The sequence below is a fragment of the Herpailurus yagouaroundi genome, unplaced genomic scaffold, assembly GCF_014898765.1.
Source record: "Herpailurus yagouaroundi ecotype Mexico unplaced genomic scaffold, PumYag 213, whole genome shotgun sequence".
Taxonomy (NCBI): domain Eukaryota; kingdom Metazoa; phylum Chordata; class Mammalia; order Carnivora; family Felidae; genus Herpailurus; species Herpailurus yagouaroundi.
The window spans coordinates 8,150,635-8,173,493 of NW_024412444.1; the positions used below are offsets into that span (position 1 = coordinate 8,150,635).

Here is a 22,859-nt window from a genome sequence, read left to right on the forward strand (position 1 = left end):
ACTCAAGACCTCCTAGTACAGAACACTAATAAACATAGGCTGACCTCAAAGAGGTCATAAATGGGACCTCCTCTCACTTCTTAAATAGCTCCCTCAAATGAACAGCATGCTAAGGAATTCTGAGTGGGGACATTGTGAGAAAGTAGGGTAGAATAAAATTGTGGGGGCAAGAGCTGGAGCTCTGGATATCACTTTGGCTCACATGTGCTATTGCCTAATGTTGCAAAGAAGGCAAGAGAGAGAGAAGAAAATGCTTACGCTTCCCTGAGGAGTCACTTCTTCCAACTTAGAGGAGAAGAAGTGGAGATGGGGGAAGGAGGCTTTGTTGTATATTGACCCCGCCTTTTAGTGACAACCACTGTGCTGGAATATGGCCTATCCGATTAGGAATTGCTCGTTGGATGGATGTGGGGGCCCAGGGAAAGGGAAAGCATGGCCGGCCTGCTACCCTCCTCCACACAGGTATTTTCCTGTCTATTTTAGGTGTGAGGAAGTCAAGCGCATAAAGGATCGGTTAACCTGCCCAACAAGCAAGAGGCAGAAATAGCATTTAAAAGACAGTGTGTTGGGTACAAAAGCAGATCATGTTGTTCTTTTTACAGATCAGGATCAGTGAATGAGTTTTTTATTTTTCTGCCTTAAAAGAACATATTCATATCCAAGAGTAAAAACCTCACAGACTCTGGTGAATTGGGCCCAATTAGTTTCATCACTGAGTTTAGACTTGTAGCTTATTTGTTTTAAATCATCATAATAATTTACATATATATATATATATATATATATATATATATATATATATATACACACAGAAGTCCTGTAGCAATTGACAGCTCTACTCTCTGAATTGAGAGGTGGGAGGTGTCCCATTGCTCACTTTCTATGGAGAGACCTGACAGCTATCATAAATGGTCTGGTCCTCCCATCTGTGCTGGTAGAGACAAGGGCCAAAAGCCAAATTACTGTTCCTCATCAAACCTGTCTGCTCTCCCTCTCTTTTTTCTTTCTCCTTCTTTCCTTCTCTTCCTCTCTCCCTCTGCTTCCCAGTGTCTTGCCCAGAGTCTACATTTTTGTTCTTCCCTTACTTAAAAGGTTAATGTGTGAAGTCGGCCAGAGTTATAATTACACAGTTATTCCCCTTCCGGAGACAGTTTTGCAACTGATGACAAAAATACTCAGTCTCCATGGGTAACTGTAGTAAATATATTTTTAAAAGAGATGTACTTTCTGAGAATAGAGGCTCTTAATGATATATCCCAATTTATGACTGGTTATCTATTCCTTTGGTTCCAAATCCTGACTCTCTGTGTGTCCTCAATTTTAATTTAAAAATATTTATTGACTTCCAAGTATGAACACACTGAACTGAGTGGTGTTTGGGACTGGGGTCTACTAAATAATGTATTAATGTGTGCTCTGAGGTCAACTTTGTGAGTTTCTTTGAAGACAAATGCATTCTATCCAATATTTTAACTCATAAGAATAAAAATGATAGCTACCAAGTTTGAATGCTTACTGTGTGCCAGACTTTGTGTATGTTTTACAAAGATTACCTCATTTCTGCCTCACAACAATCTGCTTAGGTGGATATTTTCATTCTCATTTTGCAGTCAAAGAAATTGAAGCTGAGAAAGGTGATGTGGATGTCAAGGTTGTATCCAAATTAAGTGCCAGAGGCTGGATTTGAACCCCTGTCTGTCTAAATCCAAAGCCTGGACGTCTGATCTCTGAAAGACTCCCAGTTAGAATCCTAGGGGGTTGAGGAGTGGCTGTCTTTGGAGAGTTTGGCCTGGGGTGCCATAATGCTGGTCATCATTCTGACATGTGATATCAGAGCAGGGGTCTGAGTGAGCCTGGAGCCCTGGAATTCTAGAGTCTAAAGCTTTTCTCTTAGTTAATGTTGCTAAAAATATCCTTAGAAAAGGCAGTTGGATAGGAAAGTTCTCAAGAGTGTCTAAATTTGATGATGTAAATCCCCGTAAATGTAGAGTAACTGTGCTTAGGGCCCAGGAGAATATGACAATGAGAGGAAGAAATAAAAGAGATCCAACTTAAGGGAGAGAAAGGAAAGTGAAAACATCTTATGAAGAATAATCGGAAGCAGAGTTCCATAAGAAAGCGGAATGGTAAATAGACTCCTGCCAAGGGGAGCCGAAGACAATGATATCTGGATTAGATCATTTAGGAGCTGCCCAGAGGCCGCAGTCATAGGCACTCTATAAATTCATGATGATGGTGATGATGGTGTATAGCAATATGCAGGAAGTGCAAACGAGGGAAAAGACGAAAAGAAAGTGGCTGAGTTGCATTACATCATAAATCCAGGAGAAAAATATTCTCTCTTCATATGTCAAGGGTAAAATTGTGCCTCGAGTCCTCTATTTCATTTGGCATACCTTATTCCCATAAAGGAGCACCCTGGAGGAAGTTCATACGAGGACCAAAAATGAGTATATCACAAAAATGTCCACTAGTAGGAAAATCCATTTGACTTTCCTTATTGCTGGGGTTTTACTATAGGCAGAAACTTGAAGGAGGAAAAGAAGGAAGGGGGGGGGGTGGGAAGGATAAGGAAGGAAAAAAGAATTACAATTTCTAGATTTTTGTGGCATCCCATTGCTATTAAGTGCCAGTAAAGGGGACCCATGGATACATATATTATGTAAGGTACGAATAAATGAATTTTATGGGGCTTTCAAGGAATGCCTTTTTGGAATTTCTTTTTTGGAAAAGAAACGGACCCTCCTGGTTTGATAGCCTTATAGTTTGAGCCAATGTGCCATGTTTTGGCTTTGGAAGGAGCAGGCCCATTCAGGAGCCAGTCTGTTTAGATGTGACCCAAGCATAAAGATGTGCTTCCTGTGGGCACTGGATTCACCTTATATCCACTCAGAACTCAGCACCAGGGTAAACTCGCTTCTACTCAATGCTTAAAGTATGCAGGTGATGGCTGTTCCTCATGGTGCCCCAGCTGGATGGACATGCCAGCTTGAAAAGAACAGAAGCAGTTATTATGATCTTCTCTACAAGATTTCAAAGAGCAGTGTTTTGATGGGTCCAATGAAACGAGACTTAGATTAAAATCCAGCATATCTACCGAATATCTGCCCTGTGCCAGTATCTGTATCTGGTGCTTTCATATATATTACATTATTTAAATTTTTTTAACATTTATTCATTTTTGAGAGACAGAGAGAGAGAGAAAGAGAGAGACAGAGCATGAGTGGGGGAGGGCAGAGAGAGGGAAACACAGAATCTGAAGCAGACTCCAGGCTCTGAGCTGTCAGCACAGAACCTGATGCAGGGCTGGAACTCACAGACAGCAAGATCATGACATGAGCTGAAGTCGGGCGCTTAACCGACTGAGCCACCCAGGTGCCCCAGTATATTATGATATTTAATCTTAACAATGCAAATATATCTATTAACATATTAAAGTTATAAAAATTTCATGTTAAAACAGCGGAATAAATCCTGCTGGAGGGTTTACAAGTTTATACTTCACCACTTATCTGGTAAGGACTCATTGGGGGAGATTTGGTAGTTTCTTAAAGACTGGGTGGTTTGAGTACCCAGATATCTGTAGGTCGGCTTTTCCTTTGCTTCCTTCTGGCTCAGTTGTTTGTTCTCCGATATGTACCATCGGTCTTGAATAAACAAAGCAACAGAATTCATACCCTACAGGTATTAAAATGATCTTCAGTGTTAAGTTTGACTATATGCAACATTTGTGTTAGGCCCTAGCTATAGAACTCAAGTCTCCCTGAAGATACGATTTTACTGTATTGGTGTATAGGCTGCTTAGATCCTTGAGAATGCCTTGGAGTTTTTATTTACTATATATGTAATATGTGTTCCTGAATCCTCCATTCTATCTCATTCTTTTATGCATACCCTTGCTATATGGTACATCTTTATTGGTGACAGGTTTAATTTACAAATATATAACATATTGGTCTGAGGGTGATAAACTTTTAATTTAGTTAAAGTTCTTCTTTTTATTTTATGTACTTCTTTAAGAATGTAATTACCATGTTATGCTGTATTGATTTTTAATAATATAACTCAACTAAAAAAAGACATAAAAAGCCCCCACATTCCAGTGGAGGTTATGCCCATATTTTGCTGGGTGATCTGTAGAGCAAAGCACTAAAGCCATTAAGTGCTTATCACCTGCCTCAAAATCTTCTGGGAGATGCTTATCATATAAGTTACAAGGCTGTTCCTTAATTTTCTTCTTATATGCTTGTTTCAGATACATTGCCAATAGTTTAAAACTGCATTACAAAGTAGCAACTGTTGCCTAGTGCTGTGTCTTTTTTGGTATTTGACACTAACAGATTGACACTTTTATTTTCAGTATGTTGCCATATAAATTTATTAATTACTCAAGTAGTTTCTGAGGTTGTCCCAGACTTTGACCTGTGGATTAACTAATGGAATTTCATTTAAAGCAATGTGAGAGCTCTTGAAAATTTCTGGGATGATTCAGTTTGTTTCTGGTCTGTGTTTATGACATTTAAAGGAAACCAAAGTTCAGATGTAAATGAATAAACATCAGCATTGGATGATATTTGTGTCATGTACATAAGTGCTGGGGCCACATGTGGTTCAGTCTTAAGATAGCAAATTATCGAAAAATATTTCTAAATTTTACTTATGTCTCTTTAAGAACTTTGAAAATTATTTTATTCATTGCACAGCTATTTTTTTTTTAAACCAGCTCCTGGTTTCATTAATCTGTCCTATTGTTTTGTTTTGTTTTTAGTTTCTATATCATTTGTTTCTGCTCTGTTCTTTATTATTTCCTTTCTTCTGCTGGCTTTCGATTTCATGTGTTCTTTTTCTAGTTTCTCTAAGTGTAAGGTTGGGTCATTTGAGATTTACTTGCTTCTTGAGGTAGACCTTATTGCAATATACTTCCATCTTAGGACTGTTTTTGCTTCATCCCAAAGGTTTTGGACCATTGTGTTATCATTTTCACTTGTTTCCATGTGTTTTTTTAACTTCTTCTTTGATTTCCTGGTTGACCCATTCATTGTTTGGTAGCATGTTGTTTAACCTCCGTGTATTTGTGGCCTTTCCAAGTTTTTTCTTGTGGTTGACTTCAAGTTTCATAGCATTGTGGTCAGAAAATAAGTATGGTATGATCTCAGTCTTATTGTACTTGTTGAGGCCTGATTTGTGACCTACTGTGTGATCTGTTCTGGAGAATGTACCATATGCACTTGGAAAGAATGTGTATTCTGCTGATTTAGGATGGAATGTTCTGAATATATCTGTTCAGTCTACCTGGTCTGGTATGTCACTCAAAGCCATTGTTTCCTTGTTGATTTTCTGCTTAGATTATCTGTCCACTGATGTAAGTGAGGTGTTAAAGTCTCCTACGATTATTGTATTATTATCACTTCGTTCCTTTATGTTTGTTATTAATGGTTTTATATATTTGGGCACTTCTGTGTTGAGGGCATAAATATTTACAATTGTTAGAGCTTCTTGGTGTGTTGTCCTCTTTATTATGATACAGTGCCCTTCTTCATCTCTTGTAACAGTCTTTGGTTTAAAACCTACTTTGTCTGGGGGTGCTTGGGCGGCTCAGTTGGTTAAGCATCTGACTTTGGCTCAGGTCATGATCTCATGGTCTGTGAGTTCAATCCCCACATCGGGTTCTGTGATGGCAGCTCAGAGCCTGGAGCCTGCTTCAGACTCTGTCTCTCTTTCTCTCTCTCTCTCTCTCTCTCTCCCCCAATCTTTCTCTCTCTCTCTCTCTCTGCCCCTCCCCGACTCATGCTCTGTCTCTGTCTCTGTCTCTCTCAAAGATAAATAAACATTAAAAAAATTAAAAAAAAATCTAGTTTGTCTGATGTAAATATGGCTACTCTGGCTTTCTTTTGACAACCATTTGCATGATAAATGTTTCCATTCCCTGATTTTCAATCTACAGGTGTCTTAAGGTCTGAAATGAGTCTCTTGTAGGCAACATATAAGTGGGACTTGTTTTTGTTTTGTTTTGTTTTGTTTTGTTTTGTTTTATCCATTCTGACACATTATATCTCTTGATTGGAGCATTTAGTCCATTTATATTCAGAGTCATTATTGATAGATATGTATTTAGTGCCATTTTATTTCTTGTTCTGTCATTGTTTCTAGGGATTTTCTCTGTTACTATCTTATCTTTGTCACTTTTGGTCTTTCCTTTCCATTCAAAGGGTCTCTTTTAATATTTCTGGCAAGACTGGTTTAGTGGTCACAAACTCCTTTAGTTTTTGTTTGTCTGGGAAACTCTTTATCTCTCTTTCGATTCTGAATGACAGCCTTGCTGCATAGAGTATTCTTGGCTGCAGATTTTTCCCATTCAGCATGTTGAATATATCATGCCACTCCTTCCTCACTTGCCAACTTTCTTCTGAGAGATATGTAGCTACACTTTTGGGTCTTCTCTTGCAAGTCAAAGACTTCTTTTGTCTCCTTACTTTTAGCATTTTTACTTTATCACTATATTTTGCAAGCTTAATTACAATATGCCTTGGTGTTGGCCTGCTTTTGTTGATTTTGATGGGAGTTCTCCATGCCTCCTGGATTTGGATGTCCTGATAATGGAATTTTTCAATTATTTCTTCAAATGAATTTTCTCTCTCTTCTTCTTCTGGGATTCCTCTACTACCAATGTTGTTATTTTTGTTGGAGTCACTGAGTTCCCTGCACATGGCAATGATTCTTAAAATCCCCTTCTATTCTTCTTCTCTTTCTAGTGATCTTTCACTTTATACTACTCAGGGGCCAGTACTCTCTTTCTTTTGTCCCTTTACTTTCATAGCTATACTATATCTATTAAGGCTGCAGACTTAGGCTTTTTTTCCCCCTCTCATTTTCATCCCAATCTTCCAGTTCTGTTTTTGTTATCAATCACATAATTCTGCATCACAAAAATTAATAGTTCTCCTAGAAAGGGAGTGAAGGGAAAGGCCAAGCAAAATAAATTTCTTTTCTGGGGGAATGGAAAGTTTGGAACACTAACATTGTAACTAAATTTGTCTTCAGTATGCTTAAAAAAATTGATTAAATACAATGCATATTAAATTCATTGTTAATACCAAGCTGAGAATAAAGAATTATTAATTCCTTTGAAAATAAACTCCATGTTCAGAGTGAATTTAATAAACAGGAGGAGTAGAAGCCAAGAAGAATGGAATTCATTAATTTCAGACAGATGTAGAGTAGAATATCAGAGAAAATCCAGCAGATCACAAAATTGTAATATAGTTAGTGAACAAATATGCACCCTCAGGGAAAAATGATCAAGGGGTCACTGAGGACATTGAATAATAAGGCAATTCTGTAGCACTAATGAAGACCAAGCGGAATTCAGAAATAAATTAAGAGAAATGGCACGACTTCCTTTCCTCCATATGCATCCTGGAAAGACATTTTCTAGCTCTTGTACTGAGTTTGTAAGATTCCGGAAAACTTCAGCTATCTTTGGAAGATAGTCACAGGTATGATTGATCACTTTTGAAAAGAAATAGCTGAGGTGTGATTTTTATGAGAGAGGATGGCACCTAAGAGCTATCCCTCTGTCTTCATTTGCAGCTTTAAGAAAGAACTGATTGAGGGGCACCTGGGTGGCATAGTCAGTTAAATGCCTGACTTCGGCTCAGGTCATGATCTCATGGTTTTTGGGTTCGAGTCCAATGTTAGGCTCTGTGCTGACAGCTCAGAGCCTGGAGCCTGCTTTAGATTCTGTGTCCCCTCTCTCTCTGCCCGACCCACCCCTGCTCATACTCTCTCTCTCTGTGTCTCTCAAAAATAAATAAATACTAAAAAAATTAAGAATGAAAAGAAATAACTGATTGATAGAATAGGCATATTTGGTTAGTCATTGGGAAAAAAAATTGCCACATGACTTTAAATGGCAGAAAACATTTATTTAAATAGACAATGCATTGAATCACATTCTGAGGAAGTCTTAGGAAATAACTTTAATTTTTGGGCTCTTGCTATGGAGGCAGGAATAAGAATGCTCTGGGTTGATATGTGTAGGGTTTTTTCCCGCTCCAGAGTCAATGATTTTATGAAGTGCCTTAAAAAATCTATTCCCCAAGATTGCACAGAACACATTCATTCCTCTTTGTGGATACATGTGATTTATTTCTTGTTTCTGGAACTTACTACTTATACTTCAACTAAGTTCATGAATATTTCAAATCAATTACCTAATCAATAGGGAAATTTTTTCCTATTATGTTTGGCTACTCTAACATTTAGCCAAATCAGAATGGTAAAATAAGATTCTACCAAATGTTACAGCATAGCTTTGTGTGTGTATGTGTTTTTTAAGTATTTGCTAGTATCCATTTTTTGCTAAAGAGAGTTAAGTTTCTTCAACACAGCATCCTAAATTGCAATTGTTCATGCCTTATTTTGAAATAAGCAGCACATCTTTTAAATGTGTATCCAAGTTTTATTTATTTATTTTACCACTATCACTCTCTCTTGATAACTAGAGAGATGTATAGATACTTACCTTAACCCCAGTGTGTTAGGATTGAGGTAGGCTATAAACTTAACTTTATGTCCTAGAAATCTGCTATAGTGGTGTACTCTAAATTAGAACCCTCATAATGTTACCTTCCTTGGATGAGAAGAAAAGGATGAATTCTGTGTCTCTCTTGCTTTTCATGGCATGGTTATGTTTTTCGTTAACACAGAGAAAAGGAAGTTCATTATTGGTTTCCCTTCATTTCATTTCAGACAAGTGTAGGATTTTTACTAAGCTTGCAAGAAATTATATACAGACCATTTGGGGAAGTAGTGCTATAAATAGTTAAGGTTTCTAGTTATCCATAGTTACCCAGTTATCTAGCTATTAGTTGGCCTTTTGAATTTCAGTTTGGGGAGTGAATGCTCAAAGGGTTCAATACCCAGTAGGACAAGAACTCGTAGACTGAAGGGACTTTCTTCTGGTTGCTTTAGAGGGCAAAGTATTTCCCAGACTTGCAGGCTTATTTTGGTTGGGAACACAGAAATGATGATTTTATCTCTGGGTGGCATTTACAAGGAACTATTTATAACGGTAGAAATCTCCCTGTGGATTGTTTTTATTTAATATTCTTCTATTGGATAGATTTGTACCTTGATACTATTTTAAAATAATGAAATGGTTGTTTCATTTTCCTTCAATGAGGCAAAAAAATCCACCTTATAAGGCTTTCTTCCCTGTGGCTGTGGCATCACCTGAATACCTCAAAGCCATGGTTTTAGTTCAGCCCCCAAGTCAGAGAGAATTCTCTCTGACTCCCCTTTTTAGCTGGAGTTTCCCAGTCCTAGCTTACTATCACACTGCCTGGGGAGCTTTTTAACTCCATTCCTACTAGTGTTTGTTTGTTTGTTTATTTAAAATATGAAATTTGGGGCGCCTGGGTGGCGCAGTCGGTTAAGCCTCCGACTTCAGCCAGGTCACGATCTCGCGGTCCGTGAGTTCGAGCCCCGCGTCGGGCTCTGGGCTGATGGCTCAGAGCCTGGAGCCTGTTTCCGATTCTGTGTCTTCCTCTCTCTCTGCTCCTCCCCCGTTCATGCTCTGTCTCTCTCTGTCCCAAAAATAAATAAACGTTGAAAAAAAATTAAAAAAAAAATAAAATAAAATATGAAATTTATTGTCAAATTGGTTTCCATACAACACCCAGTGCTCATTCCAACAGGTGCCCTCTTCAATACCCATCACCCCCCCCCTCTCCCCCCCCCCCCCCCCCCCCCCCCAATCAACCCTCCGTTTGTGTTTTAAATGATATTTCCTTCCTCCCTGACTCTCTGGGAGCAGAGCCAATACTCAGCCTGGCTTTGGAATGCTTGACCACTGGGCACTCAAATGAAAATCTCTGGTGCCTCTAAGATAGTATTCTGCCCCATAGATTTCTCTAGTCTGGAGATCAGTGTAGTGGGGAACTTAAGTTCTTAGTAGCACCCCTGACAATTTAAAGAGGTGCATCAATGGGGAAACAGGTCTTCCCAGCTGGAATGGACAACTGGGTTATAGCGATGTTCCTCTGCTCTTACACTGCCAGACTTCATGGAAGTCATTCAGATGACTTAAGCTAATGACTTCTCTAGATATTTAATCCATGTTAATTTGAGTTTTCATTCTTTCAGGTTGTGTGGACGCTCATTTTTTTAAACGCCTGTCTCCTTTGCCTGGCAAGGTAAAAAAGACACATAAAAACTCATTTGATGTCTCTAGATTTTTTAATAGGTTTAAGCAACTTTCTTATTTGCTATTTGAATATGAAAGACTTCAAATATCAAAAATTTCATATATACCTTGAAAAGAAGCTTATGTGTGTCATTGACTGCCTAGTTGATAAAATGACTTTGGTTATGGAGAATGCTCACAGTGTATGAATGAAAACTCCTGATTTGGGTGTTATTTGGGCCAAGCTAGAAGAGAAGTCACATTCTGAATTATTTTTTTCTCTGGTGGGAGATCAATACTGTCTAGACATGGTCTCATTATGACTTTGCATTGACTAGGGCAGACTGGGTCAACAGTGGGGCTGAGATTCCTGTAATCCAAGCTGCTGGTGGGATATGTGTGTTGCTCCTTATTACAGAGACCTTCAGCTTCACTGGTGTCAACTCTGTGTATCCCAGCATCATCCTGCTCAACTGTAGGGTTATCCTAGAGGACAGCATATGCCAACTCCTGACTTTTTAGAAAGACTCTGAATCCTTGAAGTCTTGGGACCTGCTCTCTAGGATTTCCTAGCATGCTTGGTGACAGTTGCATAGGGCATGAGAGGAACCTTGGAGCTTTTGAATTCTCTGTGGTTTCTAAAACTTTTAAAACCAGAGATAGTAATACAACTCATATGTAAAGGCCTCAGTCCACTTCTGCAAGCCCAGCTATATTCCCTGTCATGCAGACGCCTCCACATTAATTTCTGCAAATAATATCTTCATGTATGGAAATGTCACCGGTTTTATATTCAGATTAACTCTCATTTATGAGAAATTTTCATCTATTTGAATATATTTTTAAATTGGGAAGTTTATGACTCCTCTCTTAGGATCAGAACTTAAAAATCATGTCTTTTCTCTGTTAGATATTCAGACTCCTGGCCGTGCTGCTCTGCATGGAATCTTAAATCCTTCATTTGTGGTTATTTGTTGGCATTTTGCAAGAGAGTGAAGCAATGTCTGAGCCAGTAGAGGCCAGAGGTGGCCCAGCCTGACTGGGTTTTCAACAGTGCAATAAATGTTATTTGTCTAGCATCTTTACTTTTAAACTTTGGGAAGGATTATCATAGACATTGAGAAATAATGCTAATTATACAAAGGATTGCTCATGATAAAAGATCTCTTTCTGGAAATTTAAGTGTTCTAGTAGATTAGCATTATTGATCATTCTCTTTCCACATAGTCTACAGATGATCTTAGAATCCTGAAACTATTATTCTTCCTTGTCTAGTGTAATTATCAGAACAAGGAATAATCTAATTAAAAGACAACAAGGATGTGTTCTAATTGTTCTAATAAATTATGTTAATACTCAGTGCATTTAGTAACTTTTCAACAGGAATTTATTTAATGGGTTGACAGCTTGTCCTTTACCGCCACAATCTTAACTTTCATTTCTTCTAAACAAGACCAGTTACAGTAGGATAGTTAACTATCCAAAAATCTGTTGGGTCATTAGGAGAATCTAAGGTTCCGTGTAGTATGTATGGATGAAAAAATGGGTTTGGAGTTTTCTAGATAAAATAACGACCCAACACAGAAGAGGGTAGAGTAATGACCAGTAGAGTTTAAAGTAAAAATCTGCAACTGACGGTTTCAATGAAGACAGTGGGCTGGCTTTTCATTTGTTTTTTAATTATCAAATGTAGTGCTGCATGATAAGATGATACTAACTCATGTAATTGTGCTTGCTTAATTTTAGGCATTTTATACAAATCTATTAGACACCATATTGTTTATTTTTTTATTTTTAATTTTTTTTTCAACGTTTATTTATTTTTGGGACAGAGAGAGACAGAGCACGAACGGGGGAGGGGCAGAGAGAGAGGGAGACACAGAATCGGAAACAGGCTCCAGGCTCCGAGCCATCAGCCCAGAGCCTGACGCGGGGCTCGAACTCACGGACCGCGAGATCGTGACCTGGCTGAAGTCAGACGCTCAACCGACTGCGCCACCCAGGCACCCCGACACCATATTGTTTATTACATATATGAAATAGTGCCTTCATTAAAGTAATGTCATGATGAGGCAACAATTCAGGACATCACTTCTGATAGCCCATATGTTTTCTACAGAAGATGCCAGTCTCCCTGCTTATTTGAACATAATTCAGATATCGTTTGTTGTGTAACTAGATGAGAAAGGCCTCAAGGCAGTGTGGAAAAAGATGTCAAGAAGGACCTGGGGAGAAATAAAACACTGTGTAGAGAATGGAGGGAAGCATATAGATAAGTTCTAAATAAATACCGGCTCTCAACATATTTGAGAAAAGCAGATTCCCAGGTGGATTAGGGTTATTCTCCCTTGACATAATAATCTTTTAAATTTAATTAACATGCCTTCAGGTAGGAAGGTATTTTAGTTCTTATCAAGACTAGAAAGTGTTTTCAGAAGGGACATTTTCTCACAAGATAGTAATTTTGTGGGAATAATTTTCCACTTTTGGAAGCCTGATGCATTCAAATTGTCAAGTTCACCAAAGAGTATGGGGCTGGAACATACACAGATCCCAGTTTATACTCATACAGTTAACTTACTTTCGAACAGTAGCCACAGAGAGAAAACAAAACAACACACACACCATAAAAGAAATGGGAATTAAAAGAAAATTATCTTCGGTGGCAAAGGAATGCAAGCAAATGTCTTCACATTCTGATGTGCATAAGCTAAACAGGTTGACGATGTTTGGTTCCTTGCTCCCTGTCTGTTAATGTTCCAGTTCACTTCTTCATTTTCAATGGGAAACTTTCATATGCTCTTTTTCTGTTCTAAAAAGGTGACATTTCTTTCAAGTCCATCAGGCTTGCAGATTTCTTTCCTTTAAAAGGAGATTGAATGCTATGGAGCTCCTAATGCAACTGAAGACCCCTCACCACCAGCTCTGAATTAGATCAACTACCCAGTGTGTCTTCCCTTCCTTGTTTCCAAGGCATGGCCAATGTCTGCCTTTGAGAAGCAGCATGGATGTGGCACTCATTTCTTTTCTCTTCCTCTTTTTTGTTTAACTTTGACAATTTTTTTTATTGTGGAAAAATATAAATAACATAAAATTTTCCATTGTAAGCGTTTTTAATATACAATTCGGTAGCAATAAATATGACTTTTAAAAATGATTTGGACTGAAAAGGAAATAACACTGTGCCCAAATAGGCACTCATGTTGCACATGGAGGTTTTTATTTCTTTTTATTTTTTATTAACAAAATTTTTAAAATTTTTATTTTTTGAGAGAAGAGAGAGAGAGAGAGTGCAAGTAAGGGAGGGGCAGAGAAAGAGAGAGAGGGAGACACAGAATCCGAAGCAGGCTCCAGGCTCTGAGCTGTCAGCACAGAGCCCAACATGGAGTCCTAACCCCAGGAACTGCGAGATCATAACCTGAGCCGAAGTCAGATGCTCAACTGACTGAGCCACATAGGCACCCCATGCATAGAGGTTTTTAAATTTTATTATGCTTTTTATTTCTATACGCTTGCTGAAATTAATTTTCACTGAAAATGTGATACTAGTTATAATCAGTGATACCCATCTATATGAAACCCAAACAGACTTCCATCTAGATTCTAGAACATAATGTAGATGCTCATAGTGGGTGGGAGAGGGGTATGTTGCAGGGAAAGGGGTCAACATGATAAATGGTTGTGAGGGATAGGGATATTTCTCTCTGAAGGTCCTGTGGACATTTCTGGAGCTCAGAGCGTAATTTTGACATGGTGTACCCAAACCTGATATTTCTTTTTCAGCCGCTGGAAATTTTTATTTAGTAAATCGTGCAAAATACATTTGACAAAAACTGACAAAATCTGAAGAATTCAAAGCTACAGGAAAGCTGAAACACCTCGCTTAACATGCTGCCATCTAGCCATTGACTCCTGCCATGCTCCTTCCCTCACCCATTGCAGAGACCCTGAAATCATCCCGCAGGAAGGATGGAGTGTGTTTAAAATGGACTGCAAGAGGCAGGGACTCAGCCGAGTCTTCTGATTTTATTGGCTGTTAACACTTCCTTCCTACCAGTATAGAAACTAAGTTTTGATATATAGGAGAATAAAGATAATGAGTCATTGAAAAGCGACATTTAACAGTGTGTCCCACTAGCTGTCATTCTTTGAATATTATATTCACCAGTTTCATCTATTTTGCAGTTCTTTGGGGGTACCTGGGATGAAGTTTAAACTCCTTAGGGGAGGATGAAGGCCTCCTGCACCCCCTTACCTGTGTTCCCATCTTCTCCCCTTATGCCTAGAAATGTTCTGTACTTCAGTCTGGCATTACTTCATATCATGTCCCAAACATGCCATGTTCTCTTCTCTTAGGGCTTTTGCACATGCTTCCCCCTCTCCTTGGAAACTCCTTTAACTACTGAACCTTTAGAATTCAGCTCACAGATCTCTGAGAAGCTTCTGCCGATTCTCCCAAGCAGGACAGCTCACTGTGTGCGTCAGCACTGTGACCATTATACGTACTTGCATTTTTGCACTTAAACACGTAATTATTATTACATGGCTATTCCTCCTGCCAGAATCAGAGTTCCTTATAGCCTCGTGATGGTTCAACTCAACAGGATCCAGTTTATTATGTATATATATTTTTAGCTTTTTCTACATGTCTTATTTTGTTTTAATGTTTATTTATTTTTGAGAGAGAGAGAGCGCAAGCAGGGGAAGGGCAGAGAGAGAGAGGGAGACAGAGGATCCAAAGCAGGCTCTGTGCTGACAGCAGCCAGCCCTATGTGGGGCTTGAACTCATGAACTGTGAGATCATGACTTGAGCAAAAGTCAGACGCTCAACTGACTGAGCCGCCTAGGCACCCCTCTACTTGTCTTATTTTTGAATTTCTGCTAAGACTTAGGAACTTAAGGCTTTCAAGTACTGAATGAAAATGATAGTCAAGCCACAGTTAACTCAGAATGCTATAACTAGTGAAAATATCCTTTAGGAATGAAAGGGAAGTCAAGATTTGTTTTTTCAGATGAAGGAAAACCAAGAGAATTTGTGACCAACAGAGCTACTCTAAAAGAATGGCTAACAGAAGGAAAATGATTTAAAAAAAAAATGGATCCTTGGAACACAGGAAGGAAGAAAAAACACAGTAAGCAAAAATATTGATAAATACAGTAGGCTTACCTTTTATTCTTGAAATTTCTAAATTATATTTAAAGATTGAAGCAAAAATTATAGTAGTTTCTGATGTGGATGCAAATGATTGAAATATTTAATAAGAGAATTATAAATGGGGAGCGTAAAGGGACACAAAAGGAGGCCAGGTTTCTATATTTTATTTAGATTGATAAAATTCCACCAGTTATCTTATATTTATAAGTTATAAATATATAATACATAGAGCAACAAAGTTCTACAAGGAGATGTATTCAAAAACACTTTAGGTATATCAAAATAGAATTCCAAAAAAAAAAAACAAAAAAAAAAAAACAATTCGAATAACCTACCAGAAGACAGGAAAGCAAAAACAGAAACACAAAAACCAGAGAGGAAACAGCAAACAAACAAAAATAAAATGCTAGGCTAGGGCATAAAATATCAATAATTATATTAAAGTTAAATGGTCTGAATACTCCACTTGTAGCAGACTGGCAGAGTTGTTTAAAAAAACACGACCCAACTATATACTGTCTATAAGAAACTCCCTTCAAATATAACCATAGAGGCAGATTAGAAGTAAAAGGAAGGAAGAGATATACCTGTAATACATGTATTAATTAAAAGAAAGCGGGAGCAGCTGTTTCTTCAAAGAAATTAATAAAATTGGCAAACAACTAGGAAGACTGACATAGAAAAAAGGACAGAAGACATATAATACCAGTCTCAGAAATGAAACACAATAGACCCTGCACCTATCAAAAGGATAGTAAAGGAATGCTATGAACAATTCTACACACATAAATTTGATAACTTAGAAAAAAATAAATCCCTTTCTCAATCTCACAGTTTACCTAGTATGAAATAGTTTGAATAGTCTTTTAACTATTAAGGAAATTGAAATAATTTTAACTGCCCCCCCCCCAAATATATCTCAGGTCCAGATTATTTTGCTGGAGAATTCTACCAAACATTTAAAGACGAATTAGCATCAATTCTACAAAGACTCTTCTAGGAAATAGAAGAGGGTATAGTTCATTTTATGAAGCTACTATTATCTAGATACTAAAGTCAGGCAGAAACAATATAAAAAAGAAAACTATAGATTAATAACCCTTACATTTATAAACCCCCAAATTCTTAATAACATATTAGCAAATAGAGTTCATTAAAAAAGTATACATGATAACCATGGGCTCTATATCAGGGATACAAGGCTGGTTTGACATTAAAAAGCTAATCAATTTAATTAACCACACAAAAGAGGGAAAGAAATCACATGATTTTTTTCTTGATGCAGAAAAAGGATTTGACAAAATTCAATACTGACATCTAATAAAAACTCTCAGAAAAATAGGAATAGAGGGAAACTTCCTCAACTTGATAAAGAACATCTTTTTAAATTGCCCACAGCTAACATTATACTTAATGATGAAAGACTGAATGCTTTTCCCCAAGTCAGGAGGTAAGGCAAGGATGTCTATTTTTGCCAGTCCTTTTCAACAAAGTGCAGGGATTTCTACTCAATGCAGGAAGGCAATAAAGGAAATAAAAGGCACACAGACAGAAAAGAAGAAAGAAAACTTGCTACTGCTGATGACATGATTTTCTACTTGGAAAATCCTAAATGATCGAAAAAAAAATAATAAAACCTCTTAAAACTAATACGTGAGTTCAACAGGTTGTAGAATATAAGATACATTTTAAGTATCAGTTGTATTTATGTATACTAGCAATGAACATGTAGACACTATAATTAAGAATACAACTGAGGGGGCTGCCTGGCTGGCTCAGTCACAGGAGCATGCGACTCTTGACTTGAAGTCATGAGTTCAAGCCCCACATTAGGTGCAGGCATTACTTAAAATAAAAAAAAATTTTTTTTTAAAGAATATAATTTATAGTAACTAACAATTATTAAATTCTTAGGTATAAATATAATAAAACATTTACAGAACTTACATACTGAAAATGACCTAATACTAAAGAAAGAAATCAAAGAAAATTGAAATTCGTGGAGAAACATACAGTGTTCATGATTTGGAAGTCCCAGCATAGTAAGGATACCAGTTCTCCCCATATTGTAGACAGGTTTGATGCAGTTCCTACCAAAATCACATCATGATTTTTTTTAAATGTAGACAAGATTATTCTAAAATTTATGGAATTTTAATTTAAATTTAAAATTTAAAGGAACAATATTGGAGAAGAAGAATAGCATGGGAGGAATAGTCTACCCAATTTCAAAGCTTATAGGACAGCTGCTATGTGGCTATTCATGGAGTGCTATGCACATACATCAATAGATCAGGGTAGGGAACCCAAAAAATATATCTAAATGAATGTGCCCAACTGATTTTTGACAAATGTGCAATTTCCCTCAATGGAGAAGAGAGAACCTTTTCAATAAACGACCCTAGAGCAGTTGGCAAAAAATGGGCCTAAAACGAAATCTCATACCTTATATAAAAATTAACTCAAAATGTATCATGGACTAAATATAGAAAAAAAAATCCCATAAAACTGTAACACAGAAGAAAATGTAAGAGAAAATCTTTGGGATCTAGGGCTAGGCAAAGAGCTGTTAGACTTGACACAAAACACAATACACGAAAGGGAAACAAATGACATATTGGACTTCATTAGAATTAATACTTTTTCTCTGTTAAAGACACTGTTAAGAGAATGAAAAGACAAGTTACAGACTGGGAAAAAATATTTGCAAACCACATTTCTGACAAAGCACTAGTGTCCAGAATACTCAGAGACCTTTCAAACTTAACAGTATAAAAACAAACTATCCAATGAAAAAATGAGCAAAAGCCCTAGGCATTTCACTGAAGAGGTTATACAGACAGCAACTAAGCACATTAAAAGATGTTCAACATTATTAGCCATCTGGGAAATGCCCATTAGAACCATAATGATATATCGCCATATACTTATTCAGCATCCTCACCAGCACTTGATGTTACCATTATTATTTTTTTTATTTTAGCTATTCTGATAAGTGTATAGTTATTGTTTTTTTATTTAACCATTCTGATAAGTGTATAGTGCTAATGATAACACCGAGTGCTGGTGAGGATGCAGAGAAACTGGATTACTCATGTATTGCTGGTGGGAAATGGAACGGAAAATGGTTTGGCAGTTTCTTACAAAACCAAACATACACTTCCCATACTCTTGGGCACTTATCCCAAGGAGATGAAAATTTATGTTCACACAAAAACCTGTACACAAATGTTCATGACAGCTGTATTTGTAATAGCCCAAAACTGGAAACATCCCAGACATCCTTTATTGGGTAGAGCTGAGGACAGGGGTTTGATGGTGAAAACAGGGGTATGCCACGGAAGTCCCCATAATGGGGCTCTCACTCTTTCCAACTTAGATCCTGGATTCATAGGCAGCCAGGTTTATAAAACTGAGGCAGGAGATTGGAAGACATTTTTCTGGGGAATTTGACCTGCCCAAGGAAGCAGACCTAGAAATACCGATGACCAGGGCATGCTTCAAGTCAATCACGCTAGGCCTGTGTCGTTCAATATGGTCGCCACTAGCAACATGTGACTCCTGGGCAATGAAATGTGGTTAGTCTGATTTGAGATGGGCTGTAAATGTAAACCACACTCAGAATTTTGAATACTTCATATAAAAAAATGTAAAGTATCTTGTTAATTTTTATTACATGTTGAAATAATATTTTTACATATTGGGTTAAATAAAATCTATTATTAAAATAATTTAAAAATGAATAAGGGACTGAATTTTTCTCAGATCGAAAGCAGGAAAAACTTGTATGGAACCGCAGTGTTTTTATTAGGAAACCTAAAGCAACATGGTATTAAAACGAAGGAAGCAATCAGCTAGGAGACTAAGAAAAAAGAAAGTCCTAGTCATACATATATGATCTATGCAATTTATTTCTCTCTAGCTGGTTCCTGCTGAAGTTGCTGAAGCCAGAAGTAGGCAGGCCTTCTGGACACACATATGGATTGTTTTGTCCTCCTGAGTTTATCTGAAAGTCTGGATGAGACTGATAGACTTTAGGAAATAACCAAGGTCCTTCATGTTACAGATCCATGGAGTGTGTCCAATGTACGTGGTTCGTTGAGTGAGTCAGTCTATTTGGATTGGAATCCTAGATATGCAATTTAATAAGTCTGTGATTTAAGCCAAGAGACTTTCTTTGCCTCTGTTTCCTCATCTGTGGAATGGGACTAAAAATAAATAATAGTATTTTTAAAGTCATTGTAAAGATTGCATGATTTAATGTGTGAAAAATGCTTAGTGCCTGACACATAGCAGGCATTGTGTAAAGGCTATCTTTATTATTGCTGTGGACTAGTGGCTCTCGTATCATCTCTAATCCTTAAGCTGGTCTGTAAGGGAGTAGTGTTATCTGAGAATCAAGGCCATGAAGTCACTTCAAAGCCTGAGCTTTTTCTATTCTCCATCCTAACTTGACTCAGAATAATAGCACCTCAGAAGCCTTTTAGATAATTCTAAGAGGTTATTGAACCTGTCTGCCCAGTGGATGGTTGAGGGCTGGACTCTGGGGTTGGGGAATCTTGTGTTTGAGTCCTGACTCCACCACTCAGAGCAGTCAGGTGGCGCTGGACAAGTCACTCAACCCGCTTCTCCAGCCAGGCCTCGGGTGAGTTTCTCCCTCATGGGTTGTTACCAGGATTACATTGGATAATGCGTGGAAAGCCCTTGGCATACTAAGTGCAGTGTAATTGTTAATTTTTTATGATGTGGTTTTTATTACAAATAGGATCTAACTCTCAGAGCTAGTTAAGTGGTAGAACTACAATTGAAAGTCTGGAAGGCCTTTTTCTTCAGTGCTCTCTCTTCTCTACTTTGCTATCTAATTGGTTAGTTTTCATTCATCCTTTTAGAGTCTACATTTATAAAGTCAGAGTTGTTAGTGAGGATTTTATAAGAACACTTTCCAAGAGTTTTTTTGAACTGCCAGATCCAGAGATTTACGATGTAGCTTGGTGCTGAAGTAATTGGCTCTCTTAGTCTTGCATTCTAAGAAGTTCTTCCAGTGTAAGGTTGAGAACCACCAGAGGAACTCTCACATTTTGGTAATTGCTTTAAGGAATAACTTACCTCTTAAAAACATATGTTACTCAGCTGCAACTCCTTCCTTCCCTCACCGCGCCGTTTTGAAAAATCTCATTATAGATCTTCACAATCTCGTTTTCTGAGTTTCCCCTTTGAACTATTTCCTCAAGCACCGTCCCTTAATATTCTCTTCTTTTCAGTTTATCAACTAGTTGGGGCAGGGATGTACTGGTGAGCACTGAAGTGTTTCTTTGGAATACAGAAATGATTTAATCTTAGGAGGATGCAGAAATGATTTAATTTTCCACCTGTCAACGAATAGAAGCATTATGAAACTGGTATTTGCCAGGTACTTGAAGCAAACTGTATATGATTTACTGCTGTTACATCATGTCAACAGCCAGTTCGTGGTTGGAGATGAATTCAGAAAGCCTCATTAATATGTTGAGCTAATGACAAGGATGGAATGTTGTAATATCTCCTTAAATGTAATTTTGCGTGTGTGTGTGTGTGTGTGTGTGTGTGTGTGTGTGTGTGAGAGAGAGAGAGAGAGAGAGAGAGAGAGAGAATCGGATCGATTTGGCCATGAACAAGTCAGAAGTCTACAGTACTCTAATCGCTAATAGGTGTCTTCTAAACTTCTTTTAAATTTGTACCCTTCTTCCTGGTGGTTAACCACATAGATTATTACTACAGTTTCATTTCCCCAATTTGGAGTTTTGATATAAAAAGACCACCAGATCTTTTCCAAAATAACTAAGAAAACATCAGGAAATAGAATTGCAAATATATTATAATTTTGTCATAAAGAAACTAAACATTTTCCCCCATTATTTAGACATAAGTGAGAACCGTGACATTTCTCTTGTTTTGGCTTGCATGCAAGTAAGAAAGAGAAACATTCTGTTGTGAGGACCTCATTCTATTAAATATATCACTAAGGATATCTTCGAGTTCTCTTACCAGTTTCTTCTTGTGGTCTCAACAGTTGTTCTTAGCGATAATCATGCTAAACGTTTTAGCTACTTTTTGAGCTCTCCCTCTCAAACTGGAGATAAGGGAGAAATAAGTGAATATCACTCCTCCCACCCTCCAAACTGAATCCAAGTTGATCTAGGAAAGGTTTGTATTCTTCATTTATCCATTCAGCAATGAGATGGTATTTTATGCAGGATCTATTTTAGGTACCATGAAAATTTCAAAAGGTGCTTTGGACAGTTCCCAGACCTCAAGAAACTTGCCCTTATGTTCCTCTTTTACTTTCTTTTCCTTTTCCCCTTTGACCAACTCCCCCTAAAATTTGAAACTGTCTACTAAACTGAAGGTAGTGTGCAAGCAATTGAACAGTTAACTGTAAAGCATAAATGTCACCATCTTCACTACTAAGTGAAGTTGGTAGGTCCTTGGAACGAACTAAATTCGGTTGTAAGTTTCCTGGCCCCTAAGGCGGAAAAAAGGGAACTATTTGCCATATGTAACATACCTTGTCTGACCAGACAAAGCATTACAGTTTTTTCCACATGGAATCTCTTTGGGATTAAAGCTAAAGGTAGAATTCTTGGTTGCAAATGCTGATTTGAGTGCATTTGTTAAACAAAGGAATAAGTACTGGGAGGTGAGGCAGAGAACATGGACCATATCTGCTTTGCTTACTCTTGTGTCCCAGGGCTCAGCACAGGGCCTGGCTCATGAGGGGTATTTGATACATAGTTGTTTATTAAATTGAACTATTCAATGCAGAGTTCTGCATTAACTTTTTTATTTTTTTTATGAGAGAGAGAGAGAGAGAGAGAGAGAGAGAGAGAGAGAGAGAGAATCTTAAGCAGGCTCTACACTCAGCCTAACTCAGGGGTGGGGCAGAGCCCAACTCTGGGCTCAAGCACATGACCTGACCTGAAATCAAGAGTCAGACACTCAAGTAACTGAACCACCCAGGCGCCCCTGCACCAACTTTTTTTTTTTTTAACGTTTATTTATTTTTGAGACAGAGAGAGACAGAGCATGAATGGGGGAGGGTCAGAGAGAGGGAGACACAGAATCTGAGCTCCAGGCTCTGAGCTGTCAGCACAGAGCCCGATGCGGGGCTCGAACTCACGGACCACGAGATCATGACCTGAGCCGAAGTTGGCTGCTTAACCGACTGAGCCACCCAGGCACCCCAGCAACTTTTAACAATGAAGATGCACTATGTACTCTGTCTTTGAATGTTGTGTTCTGTCTCCCTAGAATGCCGTCCTTCCAGACCTTACTTACCTCCTTCTCATTCTGCAAGTCTCACAGTTAAGTCAAACCCTTTTGCTTTAGCAACTCTTAGAATGATCTACTCCTTTCCTTTAGAGCTGTTGGCTCAACTGGAAAAGATAGGCTTCCTGGTGGTCTTTGGCTTGTGTGCAGCTCCCCTCACAGCCTCCAGGAGTCATAGGTACGGCTTGATTTTGATCACGTTGGTACCCCAGA

General features: G+C 38.0%; 1 protein-coding gene across 4 annotated transcripts in view; it reads left to right on the forward strand.

Moving 5' to 3' along the window:
* Positions 1-22,859, forward strand: part of FHIT (fragile histidine triad diadenosine triphosphatase) — a 1,437,020-nt gene that overhangs the window by 365,561 nt on the left and 1,048,600 nt on the right. For 3 of the 4 annotated variants that reach the window (XM_040454579.1, XM_040454577.1, XM_040454581.1), the window contains one exon: positions 10,147-10,196. The exons of the other annotated variant lie outside the window; for it this stretch is intronic. The gene's annotated coding sequence lies outside the window, so the exon portion shown is untranslated. The remainder of the gene's footprint in view (positions 1-10,146; positions 10,197-22,859) is intronic. 4 annotated transcript variants of the gene reach the window in all.